This window comes from Vulpes vulpes, chromosome 15, assembly GCF_048418805.1.
Source record: "Vulpes vulpes isolate BD-2025 chromosome 15, VulVul3, whole genome shotgun sequence".
Lineage (NCBI taxonomy): Eukaryota > Metazoa > Chordata > Mammalia > Carnivora > Canidae > Vulpes > Vulpes vulpes.
This window is the reverse complement of record NC_132794.1, coordinates 68,322,586-68,341,209: the sequence shown is the minus strand read 5'-3', so window position 1 is coordinate 68,341,209 and position 18,624 is coordinate 68,322,586. Positions and strand designations below refer to the sequence as shown.

General features: G+C 46.2%; 1 protein-coding gene and 1 pseudogene across 7 annotated transcripts in view; one reads left to right on the top strand and one right to left on the bottom strand.

The window, feature by feature from the left end:
* Positions 1 to 18,624, top strand: part of DAPK2 (death associated protein kinase 2) — a 126,281-nt gene that overhangs the window by 20,353 nt on the left and 87,304 nt on the right. The gene's annotated exons all lie outside the window — the stretch shown is intronic.
* On the bottom strand, positions 10,365 to 11,958 carry LOC140595807 (elongation factor 1-alpha 1 pseudogene; annotated as a pseudogene).

The window sequence follows — 18,624 nt, the reverse complement described above, 5'->3', positions numbered from 1 at the left end:
AGGCAGGCGCTAAACTGCTGAGCCACCCAGGGATCCGCCTGGTAGGCTATTGAAGGAGGTCTGGTGAGAGCCTAGTTGTCCTGAATCTGGTGTACCTCCAAGGCTGGCTCCCTGCTCACCCTTTGCCCTTGGTGGCCAGCATCTAAACCTGAGGCCTCAGGACCCTAATCTTGAATTCTGAACTGCTGGTGCCCTGGCGTCCTGGCCACCAGGCCTGGGGGAGGATGAAATAAGCTTCCCTCCTTGGGGTGAGGTTAATTTGGCACCCTGGGGAAGGACCTCTAAGCTAAAGGGGGTAAGTTAGCTGAAGGGTGGTTCTGGGAGGGAAAAAAAGCATTCCTACCAGGCTTAGGGAGGAGAGCCTTGCTTCTCTCTCCTCTGTCCTCCCTTCCCAGCTGAGAAGACAGGGCAGAGGGGAAAAGAGCAGCTGAGGGACTCAGGGCAGGAGACTGGCGAGCCCTAGCCTGGCAGTGACTATTCTGGGTGCAGGAGCCACAAGGCCCGGTTTTGATTTTGACTCTGCTCCTGGGAGCTTTTAGACCTCCGGCAGCTTCACTCTCACAGGCTCTGTTTCTTCATCCTAAGATGGTCCCCATCTCACAGGATTGTTGAAATACCACATGTGGAATCTGAGTCTCTTCATGTTTTCCAGCCTTCTGGGGTCCCATTCTTTAATGTCCAAATAAGAATAACGAGCATTCCATTCCAGGGCAACAGGAAGTCCTCTTCCTAATCCAGCCTTTCTGGCTCTCCCTGGGGAGTACTCATATCCTTCTCTGAGTCTCAAGGCCTTGGGCTTGGGGGCTTCTTCCTCCTGTGAGACAAAGCTGGGCTCCCTCTGTGACCTTGGCTCAGGCATGGACTCAGGCCCATTTCTGAGTGCCTTCTCTCACCACCAAGACTGGTTGCAGGGTTTGCTGAGTTTCTCCTAAAGCTTGAGGGTAATGAAAGGAATTTCTGCACAGAGATGGCTTAAAGTGTGGTAGCAGAACCCTTTGCTCCTTTGACTCCTGACCTGTGTCATGATGCTGGGGCTTCCAGGACCCCACCCAAGGCCCCAAATCTGCTACCATTCTTTATGCTTACTACCCAGGGGAGACCCCCTATCCTTCAGATAGCGCCAGGTTAGCTCCTTGTTGCAACCTGTCCCTGAATGGACCCTGAATCAAAGGCCCTTTAATATTTTTCTCAAAGAGGGCAGCCTGGGTGGCTCGGCAGTTTAGCATTGCCTTCAGCCCAGGGTGTGATCCTGGAGACCAGGGATTGAGTCCCACATTAGGCTCCCTGCATGGAGCCTGCTTCTCCCTCTGCCTGTGTCTCTGCCTCTCTGTCTCTGTCTCTTTCTGTGTCTCTCATGAATAAATAAATAAACTCTTAAAAAAATTTTTTTTCCCAAACAAAAGCCATCTTTGACCTATACCCACTTTGCCCCCATGATGGAGTCTTCTGTCTCCCTTAGTACATGGTAACAGCTCTCAGCAACTTTCAAAATGCCACTTTTCCCATTCCTGCCATAGATGTGAGGGGCATAGCTGGGCATCCACCTACCAAATGGTAACAGATATGGACATCATTGTGCTGAAAGCCTGGCCGTCAGTTCTGGAGAGCTTATGGAGAGGAGCTGGGTTGGGCAGCTTCTCTGTTACCTCATTTGATGGGGAGACTCCTGATCAGGGTAAGCAAACAGGTGGGAAGTCACTGTCCCCATTTTACAGATTAGGAAACAGAGGCACAAGATCCAGTCCCTACCCTGGAGAGCAGAAGGGCCAGACTGAGTGGAGTTAAGGCTGTGTGTCCGCAGAGGTTTATAAACACAGGTCCATGTAGCAATCTTGAAAATATTTCTTAGAGAAAGAGATCTTATAAAGCACTCTCAGAGCTAGCTAACTCTGTAGCATTTTTAGAGATTGGGGTCTTGAAATTCTTTCTGATGTCTCATCAGAGCAATTCTGATGTAGGATCATTCCTGGAGGCCACACACGTCTGAGAAGATGTTAGATCCCTGCTGGTCAGGGAGCGCTGCCAGGTGCTGGCTAGGCTGGCTGGCTCCACTCCCACCTTTCTACGTCCTGTGGTTCCCAGTGCTGCTACCTTTCAGGAAGATCTGTGGCTGGGCTGCTCTAATGGGACAGCTGAACCACTCCTCTTCAGGACACAGCCAAGAATGTGTCCCTCAGAGTTGGGGGTCAAACTTATAAAAAACCGACTACTACTGACTGCCTGTATGACTGTGACCTTGAGCAAGTTACTTCACCTCTCTGAGCCTTGGTTTTCTCATCTGTGAAATGGGAGACATACCACATGCCTTATCAAGCCAGGATGTGAATCGATAGCTCTCTCGATTCTAGAGAATTGAAAGAGATTAAGACAGACACATGTAGGGGTGCCTGGGTGGCTCAGTTGGTTAGCGTCTGGCTCTTGGCTTCAGCTCAGGTCTTGATCTCAGGGTTATGAGTTCAAGCCCCATGTCGGGCTACTTAAAAATATAGTGAAACATGCACCACCATGGTTGTAATCCTAGGCAGTACATCTGAATCACACAGGAGGCTTAAAACCTACAAAGAAACCTGGGGCACCTGCTGACTCAGTTGGTAGAGCATGTGACTCTTAAATCTTGAAGGTGTAGCTTCAAGCCCCACACTGGGTAGAGAGATTATTTAAAAATAAAATCTTACAAACAAACATGTCTACATGCCAGGGAATTGAGCTCTAGAAGGCCTGGTGTGGGGCTCTGTATTTTTGTAAGTTGTCCCAATTTGTGTAGAATATACAACTGGATCTGAGATCACTTCTTCAAAATAGTTCTTGAGACACACCACCTAGCAGGCTCTCAGAGATAACGGTTTCTTCCTTTCTTCCCCTGATGGAGCAAGTCTCTGTATTATCCTCTGTTAATTTTACCTCTTTGCCTTTGCTCACAGCCACCCCTGCTGAGATGCCACCCTCCCTGCCTCCTCTGCCCTCCCCCGCAACCCCCTGCTTTTGCATGGTGTCTACTATCCTCAACATTCCTTTCTTGCTAGAACTATTCTCTTCTCTTCCCGCTCCCCTACCCCAGTAGAGTGGGGCTGGGCTGGTTCTTGTGCAGGGGGAGCCCCTGATTGACCTCAAAGTGACCCATTCATTGGCTAGCTGGTATCCTATGAGATGCCTGAGCTAAAACAGCTCTGCCCACTAGGAGCTATGATACTTAGCTAAAAGCCAATTAACCGGCTTCTCTCTGAGACTTGACTCAGAGTGTGAGGAGGGCATGGAGCAGCCACTGATTCTACAATCTGATTCCTTTATGGCCTCTAGGTTCACTTCCCATTCCTGCATGTTTCTCCCAGTGACTACCGTTCCCTTAAAGAGTTCGAGTAGCAGGCTTCTCCAGTGTTGTCTACTCTCACCCATGCATGGAGCCTAGCTCTGGCCGCTTCCTCCTGGAAGCCTGCCCAAACTAATGCAGGCATGTTGACTGCAGGCTGGGTTGGGAGTGTCTACAGTCCTACAATATATGTGGATACTCTTGTCATTATTTGCTCACGAGTCTGCTTTCACTGTGTTTTACACTACCTCTTGACAAACAGCTGCCCTAAATCAGCTCACAGTCCAGCAAGTTTTCTGATCACAGGATCTGGAGGCCATTCTGTTTTATTTCCTAGTGCCTTACGTAGTGATTGGCATATGGTGGGTACATAATTAATGTTCAGATGAGTTCTGGTTTCAGTTGGCTCCATTCTGTAGTCTCTATTCTGGCTTTGCACCATGACCTCAGTCATGTTTCTCTTCTTCTCTGGTCCTCAGTCCCTCTTTTCCTGTTTAGAACATGGCCACCTCCATGGCGTGGCACAGCTGGAGAAGGCTTTGGGAGATAGGAGCTAAGTGGGGCACTGAGGAGTGGTTGGAATTGAGACCTGAGGCTGAATTGGGGAGGGTGGGCATTCCAGATATACCTGAGCCTCCCAAATGAGCAGGAACATGCAAGGTATGTTTGCAGGGGGTGGGTCCCTTGGAAACTAGGTGACCAACTCTGGTCAGAGAGCAGTGGGCAAGCCCAGAGTAGCAAACAGAAGATGGACAAAAATCTTAGCTAGCCGTTAAAGATTTAATGGTATTGGTTACAGGGGTGGGTGGGGCAGAGATGGAGGGGAAGGTAGGACTAGGGATGATTTAACAGTTTTTTTTTTTTTTTAAGATTTTATTTATTTATTCATGAGAGACACACAGAGAGAGGCAGAGACACACACAGAGGGAGAAGCAGGCTTTCTGCGGGGAGCCCATTGTGGGACTTGATCCCAGGACTCTGGGATCATGACCTGAGCCAAAGGCAGATGCTCAACCACTGAGCCACCCAGCACCCAACGTTTTTTTATTTATACTTCTCTGTATCTTCTAAAAAACATTTAATATATATTTATGTTATAGAGAACATAACTGCTTTTTAAGTATCTCATGCTTGAAATTTTGGACTTTTTGTTGGTTTTAAGCTGGAGGAAAGGTTAATGGGACTGCATGCAGAAAGGGACATGGGAGTCAGGCTAAAGAGGAGTGAACTGCTTTAGAGAATATGAGGTGATGAGGATCTGGAAGATCCTCAGGGGAGGGATGTAGCTTTACTGTTTTATGTCCTTGACAAGGAAAAGATTCGGTAAACACTTGCTGAAGGATTAGTGAGTCAGTATGGCAGCAGCTACCAGGGAAGGTAACGAAGTGGCGACAGATCCATCCTGGTACCTACTATGAGTCTCCTGATTATCATCAGAAAAATTCTGGCAGATACACCTGGGGGTTTGGAAAGAGTCATTTGTCATCACACCATCAGAATTTAGCCCACAAGGGCCCCAGATACTATATGTCTAACCCCTTCAATGCACTATAAGCTCTTTAGAGTAATTTTTATTTAATATATTTTTTAAAAAGATTTATTTATTCTTGAGAGACACAGAGAGAGAAGCAGGGACACAGGCAGAAGGAGAAGCAGGCTCCCTGTGGGGAGCCTAATGTGGGACTTGATCCCAGGACCCCAGGATCACCACCTGAGCTGAAGGCAAGACATTCAACTACTGAGACACCCAGGCGCCCCTAGAGTAATTTAAAAATTTTAAATAGTCCGCTCTTCATAGAAGTGTTCACCATGCACAAGACTTTCTTCTGTGGGCATTAAAAAAAAAAGTAGGGATCCCTGGGTGGCGCAGCGGTTTGGCGCCTGCCTTTGGCCCAGGGCGTGATCCTGGAGACCCGGGATCGAATCCCACATTGGACTCCCGGTGCATGGAGCCTGCTTCTCCCTCTGCCTGTGTCTCTGCCTCTCTCTCTCTCTGTGACTATCATAAATAAATAAGAATTAAAAAAAAAAAGTGACTTCACTCTCAAAAAGTTCACTCTTTGGGATCTTGTCTGTTAGGTGAAGTGCCACGTATTTTATGTACTCTAGCTCAAGTCCTAATTCCAGTGAAGCTGGCTTTAGGAAGCTGTTCCTAAGCCAGAGCCTCCCAAAATAAGCCTGGAAAGCCTTTGCCTAGGACTTTGAAGAACATGACCATTAACTGAGAATAGAACTTAAACTGTTAATAGCAACAGGTGCCCGTTTAGTGATGACAGTATTGTGCATTTTCTGCTGTCTCTGTGAGATTGCCGGATAGCCAGAGACTAACTGGCACTGGCGTGGCTAGTCGTGTACAGCTGCACTCTATGCCCACAGGTATATGGCTCTGACTTATCTGTCTTAGTTTCCTCTTTGCAGGGAGGGTGATTCAGGACCATGTCGAAGCCACATCTTCCCTATATTTTGTCAAACACAGGGTCAGGAAGAAGTGACTGGCTGATTAAACTGAGGGACGTGGCTGACTTACTTAGCTCTATTGTTTTGCTTACTCTACTTACCTCTCCGTACTTCCCAGAATTTCTCTACCCTAGCTGCTATGCCCCTCTGTCCAAGTCTTATATTTTTAGATTTTTAAAAAGTTTTAATTCCAGTTAGTTAACATACAGTGTTATATTAGTTTCAGGTGTACAGTATTGTGGTTCAGCAATTCCATACATCACCCAGTGCTCATCGCAACAAGTTCCGTCCTTAATCCCCATCACCTATTTCACCCACTTCCCTACTGGCCTCCTCTCTGGTATCCATCAGTGTGTTCTCTGTAAATAAGAGCCTATTTCTTTATTTCTCTCTTTCTCTTTTACCCTTTGCTTGTTTTTTTTATTTTTATTTTTATTTTTTTAAGGATTTTTATTTATTTATTAATGATAGACAGAGAGAGAGAGAGAGAGAGAGAGAGAGACAGGCAGAGGGAGAAGCAGGCTCCATGTAGGAAGCCTGATGTGGGACTCGATCCCGGGACTCCAGCATCACGCCCTGGGCCGAAGGCAAGCACTAAACCACTGAGCCACCCAGGGATCCCATTTTGTTTTTTAATTCCACATGAGTGAAATCATATGGTATTTGTCTTTGTCTGACGGACTTATTTCACTTAGCATTATATTCTTTAGATCCATCCATGTCCTTGCAAATGGCAAGATTTCATTCTTTTTTTAATGGATGAAAAATGCTCCATTGTGTGTGGAGTATTTTCTCCTTTTCTATTCATCAGTCGATGTACATTTGGACTGCTTCCATATCTTGGCTATTGTAGATTATGCTGCTCTAAGCATCGGGATGTATGTATCCCTTTGAATTAGTTTTTTTTTTTTATTTTGGGGGGTAAATATCCAGGACTGTGATTAGTGGATCCTAGGGTAATTCTATTTTTAACTTTTTGAGGAACCTCTGTACTGTTTTCCAGGGTGGCTGCACCATTTTGCACTCCCACCAAGAGTGCATGAAGGTTCCTTTTTCTCCATATCCTTGCCAACCCTTGTTGTTTCTTGGGTCCAAGCCTTTTTTTTTTTTTAATTTTAAAAAAATTTTAAGAATTGATTTGTTTTAGGGAGAGAAAGAGAACACGGGGAGGGCCAGAGAGAGAATCTCAAGCCAACTCCACTGAGCATGGAACCTGACTCCGGGCTCAATCCTATGACCCTGAGATCACAAGCTAAGCCGAAACCAAGAGTTAGATGCTTAACTGACTGAGCCACTGAGGTACCCCTCTTGTGTCCAAGAGATGTTCTTTTAATGAGATGTTCTTTTTTTCCTTTGGAGGCCCTTCTCTCTCATCTCTCTTCCTCTCCTCCTCTAGTTTTCCTCAGTCCTTGAGTTCAGTGAAAATACCTCCTATTCCTCTGCAGCCTTCCCTGGGACTTGCCCTGGCCTCATCCATCTCTCCAGCTTCGATTAGCCATAGAACCCTTAGAGTCTGTGTCTCAGACGTAATTGCCCTGAGGTAGAAGGCTTCCTGGAAGTTCATTCTGTATCCTGTGCCAGACTGGGAACCCCTGGAGCACAGGGGCCGAGATTTATCTTCCTTAGTGTTGCCGCCACCTCTGGCATGGGGCCGGCCCACAGCAGGCAGTCAGCAGACGCCAGGGCTGGTGCGACCATAACCTGTGCTCAGCCAGCGCTGAGCCCCAAGGGCTTGAGTTTGTGTTGACCAGCCCAGAAGAAGGTAGAAATGCAGCATCATTTTCCTCACAGCCCTGCTCACACGACCTTCTTTGTTTTCTTGCCTGGAGGGGGGTGGAGCCGGGAACAGGCCAAGTGTGCAGAGCCCTTTGACATCTCAGCAGCTGGACAGAATGCCCGCTTGTTCTCCCTCTCGTGTGCCACAACTGCCCCACCTCACAGCTTCTTCCTGCCTTGGGGTTAGCCTGGTGGCCTCCTGGTGGCCTTCCTGCTCCTGCATCTCCGGAAGTGGCTGAGCCTGGTTCTGTGAACCCAAGCGGAGTGACTAAGTCCAGGGAGCTCTTCACCCTGTGCACAGGTACCAATCTCAGCTGAGGAGATGAAGAGGAGTCCTATTGCCCTAGAAGGTCCAGATCAGGGTTGTGGCATTCTTGGGGTTGCCTGAGGATAAGAGACATAGAAAGCCTCGTTTGGGGCATCCAGGCCAATAGTCCACACAGGGACTTTGGAGTAAAGAACCTGATTCAATGGGATCCCTGGGTGGCTCAGCAGTTTAGCACCTACCTTCAGCCCAGGGTGTGATCCTGGAGTCCTGGGATCGAGTCCCACGTCGGCTCCCTGCATGGAGCCTGCTTCTCCCTCTGCCTATGTCTCTGACCCTCTCTCTTTCTGTCTCTCCCTGTGTCTTTCATGAATAAATAAAATAAAAATCTTAAAAAAAAAAAGGAACCTGATTCAAGTCCCACTTTGGCCACTAATATGTTGTGCCTTGGGCAAGGCACTATTCCCCGCTGGGCCATGTAGCATTTTGGTGGTGTGACAGGAACTTGAATGCAGGTCTCTTCACTCCAGGTCCTTGGCTCTTTATACTGTTGCACAGAAACACATATTCCTTTCAGTACCTGAGGTGATTTTAGGAATAGGGGCTTTCTTCCACAGGTGTGCTGTCAAGGGTCTACCCCCAAACCACAATTCTCCCACATTTCCTTCCTATAGGTATTTATTTTTTTTTAAATTTATTTATTCATGAGAGACAGAGAAAGAGAGAGAGAGGCAGAGATATAGGCAGAGGGAGAAGCAGGCTCCCCACAGGGGAGCCTGATGTGGAACTTGATCCCAGGACTCCAGGATCATGCCCTGAGGCAAAGGCAGCCGCTCAACCACTGAGCCACCCAGACGCCCCTCTATAGGCATTTCTCTTTAAGCCTCAGACTCCCTTGGGGGCTACCAGACAGTCTGTCTCCTTCGACAGCTGCAGGGAGATCCTCCCCAGAGGAGGAGGGTAAAGTGGAAATGCTTGAGTGCAGCAAGCGATGCCCTCCCACAGCTGGGCTCAATAACTGTTTGTCATATGAACAGATGAACGAATGCAGCAATGAATGAAAAACAACAAGAAACAGGAGAATTGATGATGCCACGATATTACCTTAATCATCACTGTAAGAGATCAGGCCACTCTTGGGAAGACCACCCTGTGAAATGGACCATCTCAGAGCAGCACCTGCCCACTTGGCAACGAAAGGCCTGATAAAATGGGACCTGTGCCCACCTGCCGTCTCTGCTGTTTCTCTGTGTCCAGGCATTCAATGAGAGGACAGTGAGAGAGAGTGCTGATGTGTGGGGTGGGCAGTGGCAGGGCGTGTGTGTGTGTGTGTGTGTGTGTCCAGGCTTTGGTTCTGGAGCTGCATGTGCTTAGACAAGTCCTTTTCCCCATACGGCCTCAATTTTCCCATCTCTAATATATATTTTTAAAGATTTGTTTATTTATTTGAGAGAGAGTGAGAGTGCACAAGATGAGAGGCAGAGAGATAGGGAAGGAGCATAGAGTGTAGAGCCTAGTGAGGGGCTCAGTCCCATGACCCTGAGATCATGACCTGAGCCAAAACCAAGAGTCAGACACTCAACCCACTATGCTACCCAGGCCACCCTCCCACACACTATCTCTAATATTTAAGTGTCTCATGACACTAGTCTCCTGTACTTTATGATTATATGAAGCATCCTTGCCAGGCTGGAGGCCACCTGCTTAGTTAGGGCAGGAGTCACTCACCTGATGCTGTGGCCTGTGGCACAGGAAAGCACCCAGTGCCACTGGGACTGCTGCTGCTGCTGAGATTAGACAGGGACGTTTGGCACTGAGTCCATGCCCAGAGCCTGTTTTAGCAACACAGCTAGTAAATATTGACCCTGTGACATGAAAGTGGAAAGCAGAGATGACTATGTTAACTCACTCAGAGGTAAGAGTTCACCAAGTGCTGATAAGCTGAGATGTAGTTTTGCAATGTGGGAGTATGTCACTAACAAGTTGTTTAGGGTTGGGGAGAATGGAAAACAGGACAAGGAAGCCTTCGTGGGCAATCAACTGCTGCTTTCTTGTAGACACTGGCTGGCCTGTGTATTCATCTGTTCACTTTTAAATGAGTGGATACTTGCATCCTTGAGGCATATAGAGAAAAGAATGCAAGGAAATACACCAAAACATCCTCCACAATATTCTCTAAAGATGGTGAAATTGTCACTCATTTGGATTTTTCATATACTTTTCCTACTTTCCATAGTGTCTGCAATGATCACATATTACTTTTATAATTACAAAAGGGCGATGTGTTAGAAATGACATATTTTTCTTTGAAGAGTCTGAAGGAAATTTCCGAATCTCCCAAGTACCTCAGACCTTTGTGTTTTGCCTACTGAATAATATCCTGTGACAGATTTTTGGTCAAGTTGTTTCCATTAAAAAGTACTGATTTTATTTATTTTTTATTTTTTTTTTAAAGTACTGATTTTAAAAAACTAATAACTTAGAACTGCCACACACACACACACACACACACACACACACACACACACATAAGAAACAAATGGTCCACAAAACATTCTTCTTTCCTTCTGAAGGTTTTACGATGTGTTGTTATCATTAACCAGTCTTTTACTATTAAACTTCTATGGCCAATTGACACAAACAGTTCTGAGATGGTTCTTCCACCACTGATTAAGAGTGGGGTGGCAGGTATTGCGGATAATATTCATTTAGCCTTCTGAGCCTTCTTCTGGGCAGACTTGGAGACCTGGCCAGCTCCAGCTACCTTCTTGTCCACTGCTTTGATGACACCCACAGCAACCATCTGTCTCATGCTACCAACAGCAAAATGGCCCAGAGGAGGATAGTCAGAGAAGCCCTCAACACACATAGGTTTGCCGGGAACCATATCAACAATGGCAGCGTCCTCAGATTTCAAGAACTTGGGACCATCTTCCAGCTTTTTTCCAGAATGACGATCTATCTTCTCCTTCAGCTCAGCAAATTTGCAAGCAATGTGAGCTGTGTGATGATCCAGCACAGGTGCATATCCAGCACTGATTTGGCCTTGATGGCTCAGGATAATCACCTGAGCTGTGAAGCTAGCTGCTTCCATTGGTGGGTCATTTTTGCTGTCACCAGCCACGTTGCCATGACGAACATCTTTGACAGATACATTCTTGACATTGAAGCCCACATTGTCCCCAGGAAGAGCCTCACTCAGAGCTTCATGGTGCATTTCAACAGACTTGACTTCAGTTGTAACATTGACCGGAGCAGAGGTGACCACCATGCCAGGCTTAGGAATATCAGTCTCCACTTGGCCCACTGGGATAGAACCAATATGACCAATTTTGTAGATGTCCTGGAGAGGCAGATGCAAGGGCTTTATCAGTTGGATGAGTTGGTGGCAATCCAGAGCTTCAAGCAGTGTGGTTCCACTGGCATTTCCATCTTTACCAGTGACTTTCCATCCCTTGAACCAAGGCATGGTAAGCACTTGGCTCCAGCATGTTGTCACCATTCTAACCAGAAATAGGTACAAATGCTACTGTGTCGGGGTTGTAGCCAATTTTCTTAATGTAGATGTTGACTTCCTTAACGATTTCCTCATATCTCTTTCTGGCTGTAGGGTGGCTCAGTGGAATCCATTTTATTAATACCAACAATTAGTTGTTTTACACCCAGTGTGTAAGCCAGAAGGGCATGCTCACGAGTCTGCCCATTCCTGGAGATACCTGCTTTAAATTCACCAACACCAGCAGCAACAATGACGACAGCACAGTCAGCCTGAGATGTGCCTATAATCATGTTTTTGATAAAGACTGTGTCCTGGGGCATCAATGATGGTCACTTAATACTTGCTGGTCTCGAATTTCCACAGGGAGATATCAGTGGTGATACCATGTTCACATTCAGCTTTCAGTTTATCCAAGACCCAGGCATATTTGAAGGAGCCTTTTCCCATTTCATCAGCCTCCTTCGCAAATTTTTCGATAGTTCTTTTGTTGATTCCACCACTTTTGTAGATCGGATGGCCAGTAGTGGTAGACTTGCCCAAATCTTAAATAAGTGGATACTTGCATCCTTGAGGCATATATCCAATGACGACGATGTTGATGTGAGTCTTTTCCTTTCCCATTTTGGTTTAGGTTTAGTGGTGGTTTTCATGACACCTGTGTTCTGGTGGCAAACCTGTTGTGAAATAACAGGATATTTTTTTCCTAAGTAAACAAACACTGCTTTGAATGCTTTCTGTTTGCCAGCTCTATACACCCCAGTGGTGAGGCCTGGGTTGGTCCAGAACTGGCAGGTCTAAGAACAGGACACTCTGATGAGTGGTTATATGGGAGCCGAAGGTGACAGGAGCCAGGTATGGAGGGACTAGGCCTTAGAGTTTGGAGCATGGAGGTGGCACTGCCATTATTATAATAACTATTGCTAATTAAGCACCAACCATATAATAGGAGCCTTCCATGTATTTTTACTAATTCTTACAAAACTGTGTGATAGGAATTAGTTACCTCTTAGGAGTGAGGAAACTAGGGCCAGGACAGTTACCTTTCCAAAGCTCCAGAGCCAGTCAGCAGCAGGCCTGGAGTCAAACCCACGTCTGCCTGACTGCATAGCATGTGTTCTTCCCACAATGCCAGGCTGCCTATCAAGTGATTTAGGGTCTAGCACTAGAGAACAGAAACTTCCAAAGAGAGCATAAGCTAAGAAACAAGGTGCATGCAGCCTTCACCCAGGACTGAGGGTCTTTGGAGAAAGGGGCAGCCCCAAGTGTAAAACATGGGTGAATAGCTACAGGGAGGATCCTTATGAGTCAGCCCCGATCCCAGGACTGGGTGTGTCTGCCTCCTTGGCCCCGGGGTGACCCAAAGGAGCTGGTAGAGCCATGAGAACCATGAGATAGGTAGACCTCCTTTGAGGATACTTCTGGCCAGTCCAGAGGACCATTTATCTGCTGACTGCTTATGAGATTAGGGGGGTGGGGATGTATTTGCTGAGGAGAAAGGAATTGGAGCTCGAGGTATTGGCATCAAGGCCTATGAGTGAGGAGAAAGTGGTCTTTGGACCTTCTTTATGCCTGGTGAATGAAAACAACCACTAAAGGAATCTTATGGTTGTTTAGCTCTTTAACTGGATTAGTAGCGTTAATTTCTGAATCTGAGGCAGCGATTGCCTCTTTGGGCTCCTAGATCCAGTCCTCACAGCCCTTGGGACTGGTGCCCCACTTCCTCGCCCACTTCCCCTGGAAATCTCTCTGCCTGAGCACTGTAACTGGAAAATGCTCTGTATGCCCCCCTCATCCAGGAAGGCCTGCCTTCCGAGAATGAATATCTCAGAGTTGGACTTAATCTGTTAAAGTTGATTTCCTTTTTTTTTAGTTTTCTTAGGAGAAAAGATATGTGTTTTAGAGGAGTGGCTGAATTGTGGTATGTGGTGTTTTTTAAAAAAACTATTTCTTTTTGTCCCAAGCAGACGAGTTGTTTGAAGCCCAGCAGCACCCATTATAGAAATGGCTTATCATGTGGTTCTCCAGAGTTGTGGGTAGAATATTTTTGGTTTCCTGGCAAAGCCATAGAGAACTTTGAAATTTGATGGAGAAGGGTTCAAAGCTGCCCAAATTGAAAGGAGCAGGGGTATTTGTGCTTTCCTCTCTCTGGCCTAGGAGTCTTTGTTCCTCTGAGGTTCACACCTGTGTTGAGTACCTGCTTTTGACATGATAATCATGGTAATTTCCTATGTTTGTATAGAGCTTTACAGTTTGCAAAGCATACTCACATACACCGCGTTTAGTTCTCATAGCTATATTTCTAGATCAGCAGAAGCAATGAGCTCTCTCTTTTGCAGAAAACTGAGGCTCAGGCTGGGTTAAGTGACCTGGTCACACAGCTAGGAAGAGGCAGTGTCAGAAGTCAAGTCAAGGTTTCCTGACTCCAGACCAGGGGAGGCAGGGAGGTTTGTACCCAGTTAAGATGTGGACCTGCCATTGTCCTGAAATAGGCCCAGCACAGCCAACCTCCTTAGGCCTTAAGGTACAGTTTGGGGCTTTGCCTCTATGGCTTCTGTGGCTGCTGTCTTTGTTGGGTCTTCACATTCATCCTGTGAGGCAGCAGAATAGGTAGATGCTATTAGTCCCATTTTGCAGATGAGAAAAACAATGTTTTAAGAGGTGGGTGACTCAGTCGGTGTCATTTTTTTTTTTTTTTTTTTTTTTTTTAGTTATTCATAAAACGAGTGTGTGTTGGTTGCCTCTTGGAGCTACATCGGGGGCTGTGGTCACAGCCAGTGCCTGGGGAAGGAGGGACTAAACAGAAGGAACACAGTAGATGCTCAGCAACTCTCTGCTCAGTGAGAGCCCTTGAGGGCAGCCCCTGGGTTGAGGCTGTCTTTGTATTCACCACAGCAATGAGAACAAGGTGGGCTCAGGCCAGTGTTCCACTTCATTATTCATGTGAATAATGGTGATAATTGTTACCACCTATTGCACTCCTGTTATCAAGCAGACCATGGGCTGGGCAGTTTACCGGTGCTATTTCTAATGGCCAGAGTAGCTCTGTGAGGTAGTAGGTGCTTGCTCCACTTTTCAGATGAGAAAACTGAGGCTCAGAGAGGTCAGTCACTCTAATTCCAACTCATCCTGGGATTAAACCCAGGTCTGTTTGGGGCACCTGGCTGGCTCACTCGGAAGAGCATACAACTCTTGATCTTGGGGTTGTGAGTTTGAGCCCACATTGGGTGTAGAGATTACTAAAAATAATTATAATAAAAAATAATTATTATAATAATAAAAAAACACAAAATCCAAGTGTGTTTGACTCCAAAGCCAGAATACTTTCCACTGAACTACAATGCCGATGATAATGGACTCTGAAAAAATCACTGGATGCTGCCACTTACTTTTGGGGGGCTCACTGATAAAGAGAATCCATTGTGGAGGGCCTGGGCTGGATGGACAAGACCACAGCACTGGACAGAGAACCAAGAGGCAGGGAGCCCCACTGTCATAGCCATACCTGATGGGAACATACAAGCTCCTGTTCATGGCCCCTGTATCCAGCTGGCCTGAAGTCCTCAGGAGCCAGAGGCTGCCTTGTCTTGTGACCTCTGTTACACAAACACGAGTGACATCATCTCCTAGAACTCCCAAGACTCCCCAGCCTGTTTCCCTACCCCCTGCCCTGCTGTATTAGTTTTCTGGAGCCACCATAACAAATTGCCACAAACTAGGTGGTTTAAAACAACAGGTATTTATTTTCTCACAGTTGTGGAGACCAGAAGTCCAAAATCAAAGTGCTGACAGGGTTGCTTCCTTCTGGAGGCTCTCAGGGAGAATGGCTTCCCTGCCCCTCACCTAGCTTCTGGCGGCTGTCAGTAAGCCTTGGCATTCCTTGCCTTGTGGCTGCATCTCTCTGCCTCTGTCTTCACATGGCCTTCTCCCCTGTGTGCCTCCATGTGTCCTCCTCTTTTGTCTGGTCTCCCTCTGCCTCATTCTTATCAGGACAACTGTCATTGGATTTAGGACCCACCCTGGTAACCCAGGGTGATCTCATCTCAAGATCCTTAAATTCATTACATCCTCAAAGACCTTCTTTCCAAATAGGGCCACAATCATATATTTTGGAAGTTAGGACATAGAATATCTTTTTAGGGACTACTATTAAACTCACTATACCTGCTGCCCCCTTTTCCTCTTGGAGTTGCCTGAGACCTTTGGGGTCAATGCTCTCATTGCAGGCTGGGCCTTGTGCTCATGCATTGCCTCTTCTCCCCAAGCAGCCCCTTGAAGCAATGGTCGAGTGGGTCTTGGCCCCCAAAGACTGGCAATGGGAGGCTTTTGTATAAAATGCACATAGAGCACTGGCATTAGTTGCTTTTGAACTTCAGAGCAGTAATTCCCATCTGGAACATGCTGTCCTCCTGGTGTATGGCATAGGCAGGAGAGGGGATATTCTTGGCATGGCAGGGCCCCAGGGGTCACCATGCAGTGCCCTCTCCTGCCGCCTCACCCTGATTGACTACCCTGCAAAGATCTCTCCTTCTCTGGCCAGATCTCCTTATACCTTCTGGCTGCCTCTTGGGATTTTTCCTTACTCCATGCCTCTTGCTTGTCTGGTAATTTCTTTTTCCTCCCCCACTGGTGGTGAGTCATGTTTTTATTTAATGGCGTTAACTTTTCTGGGGAATCAGGTCTGTTTTTTCCATTAGATGTAAGCTCCCATTATACTTTGCATGCAGTGTCTGATAAATAGCTGTTGGTGGCCCATTAGCTGCTCATCTGGCATCGGAAGGTGTGAACTGTGGGTTTCATCTAGGACCTGAGGTCTCTCCTTCAGAGACCTGAGGGCTGTAGGGAGAAATGAAAGCCCAGGAATCGGATGATTTATTTGTAAATATTGGGTGGCTGTGAACAAGTCACTCACTTCCTCAGTCCTCCTTCTTCCTGTGGAAAACCAGAGTGTTGAGCTGTTAGATATTCTGTAAGGTCCTCTTCAGGTTGAACATTGTATGATATCCCAACAGCCCTCAGGTCTCTGAAGGATCACATCTGATAATGGCAGGCTCTGGCCAACATGAAAGTTCTCCTTGTGCCTGAGGTAGGTCAGAGACACCCAGTCCTCCACCGCCACCCACAGCAGGGCTTCTCCTCAGGGAACCAAACGGCAGGTGGGGCCATGCATGCTTTTCTCTGTAAGGAGTCTTTGAGAGAACCCCACTTCCCTAGGGTCATGTTCTCTGGGACCCGGGAAGGCTATCATGGAGCCCAGTTAGAGGAAAATGAGGTGAATAAACACACTTGACTTGTGTCACTACCACGTCACAAGGACTTAGGCCACAGAGCCGCCCAGCCCAGAACCCTACCTGGAAGGTGTTTCTTTCTGGTGAAGCTGCCAGCCACACCCAAAGGAGGTTGGGATTTACTAAGTGAAATGACTAATTAGTCCAGAAGCAGGAGATTTCTATCTGGAACATGCATGCTTGCAATGGCATCATGATTTATTCATGTGAGGCTGGAACACTTGTAAGGGATTGGGCCCTTGCTTCCTGTGGTTTCCATGTGATGTGCAGCCAACTGTATTTTTCCAGAAGGGATAATTTCTCTAATCTAGCCTGCTTTCCCAGTCGCTGCCAGGAAGCCTCAATTGGTCACTTAATAACACCCTCTTTCCTGGGTCTGCACTTATTTTAGAAGGAATGCATTCTTATCTGGGGCTCAGTCCTTTTCTGGCAATGTAGGGGTTGGGCTAGATAGTATCTCAGGGCCTTCCACCCCTTAGGTTCTTTGCTTTTAAATTCTTGCCCCTTCCTGAAGCGAACCCTTCTGTTTTCCTGAGGTATTTGTGTCCATAGGGCTATTGAAGGTAATCAGAGACCTCTCAGCGGCTTGGAAACCTTGTGCCTGCCTTCATTTTTTTTTTTTTTTTCTAATTACTAAATCTCAAAGGCACCTAGTGGAATTTAAGCTGCTAGTTTCTGGTCTTTTAAGATTGCACAGATTCACTTTAGGTCCTCCAGCTTGCAGCTTCCAGCCCAAAATATCTCAGTAACAAAGAACAAAGTCTCAGCCCGTGGGGAGAGTTAAATCAGGCTTACTCCACCTCCATATTCCCTCAGAGTGAGGGAGCTGGACCTGGTCTCACTTTTCAGGACATTTGCAGTGTTACTATGATTGCCTCCTGTGCTCTGGCTGTGGAAATGAGAGGCACCTTAATGATTTCGTTGCCACCTTGTGGATTGGCTCAGGGTGAGGATGGCAGGGGCCTCAGGTCTTCAGGGACTAGACTGTCAGGGGCTGTGTCAGGGTTTTGCATCTGTACGTTGTTCTTTTTTTGTCTATTTCACGGTATGATCACACTGAAGGTACAATTTATATCCCATTTTCCCCAGTTGCATTACAATGTAAACATTTTTTTTGTCATTCCCTCAGTTATATATATATTGGCCCATGTGACATTCCAGATATAATTTCTAACATGATCATGTTTAACTTTTATAGTTGAAAAAAGAAAACTAGTCAATAAAAAAGAAAATCAAATAATGCATTGGATATTTCCTGCCCCATCGTCCTGAACCTCTCTGGCCTCTCCTTAGAGGTGACCATTGTTAAGTTTCTATGTATCCTTCCAGAAATGATCTAAGCATATACAACCATATATATGCATAATCTGTAGTTTTTAGAATGTAGGTGGGATGAGAGGGACATATAGATGGGATCAGAATGTTGTTCTGCAATTTGATTTTTAAATTTTGTGCTTTTTCCCAGATCTGTGTGTGTGTATGTGTGAGATAGAAAGGTTCTTTTTCACAGCTACTTGTACCACCTGTTATAGATGGACCATAATGAATTTAATTAGTGCCCTTGTTGGTAGACATTTGAGTTGTTACTGCAATGAGCATCCTTGTACATCTGTGTATCTGCATGTAGCATTTACTCACCTTCTAACTACCAAGCATGATTTCAGGCACTGTGGATTCTGCAGTAAATAAGACAAACTCTTGTGCCACATTTGTACTGGTATAATTGTAAGATAAATTCAAAGCAGAATTTTTGGCAGATTGATTTATTACATTTATTGAATGCATCTAAGCCACATAGAATATAGGCATACCTCATTTTATCCTGCTTTGCTTTATTACGTTTTGTTTTTACAGATTGAAGGTCTGTAGCAACCCTACATTGAACAAGTCTTTTGGCACCATTTTTCTAACACCATTTGATCATTTTGTGGCTCTGTCACATTTTGGTAACTCTTGCATTATTTCAAACTTTTTCATTATTATATTTGCTATGGTGATCTGTGTGGTCAGTGATTATGACTCACTGAAAGGTCAA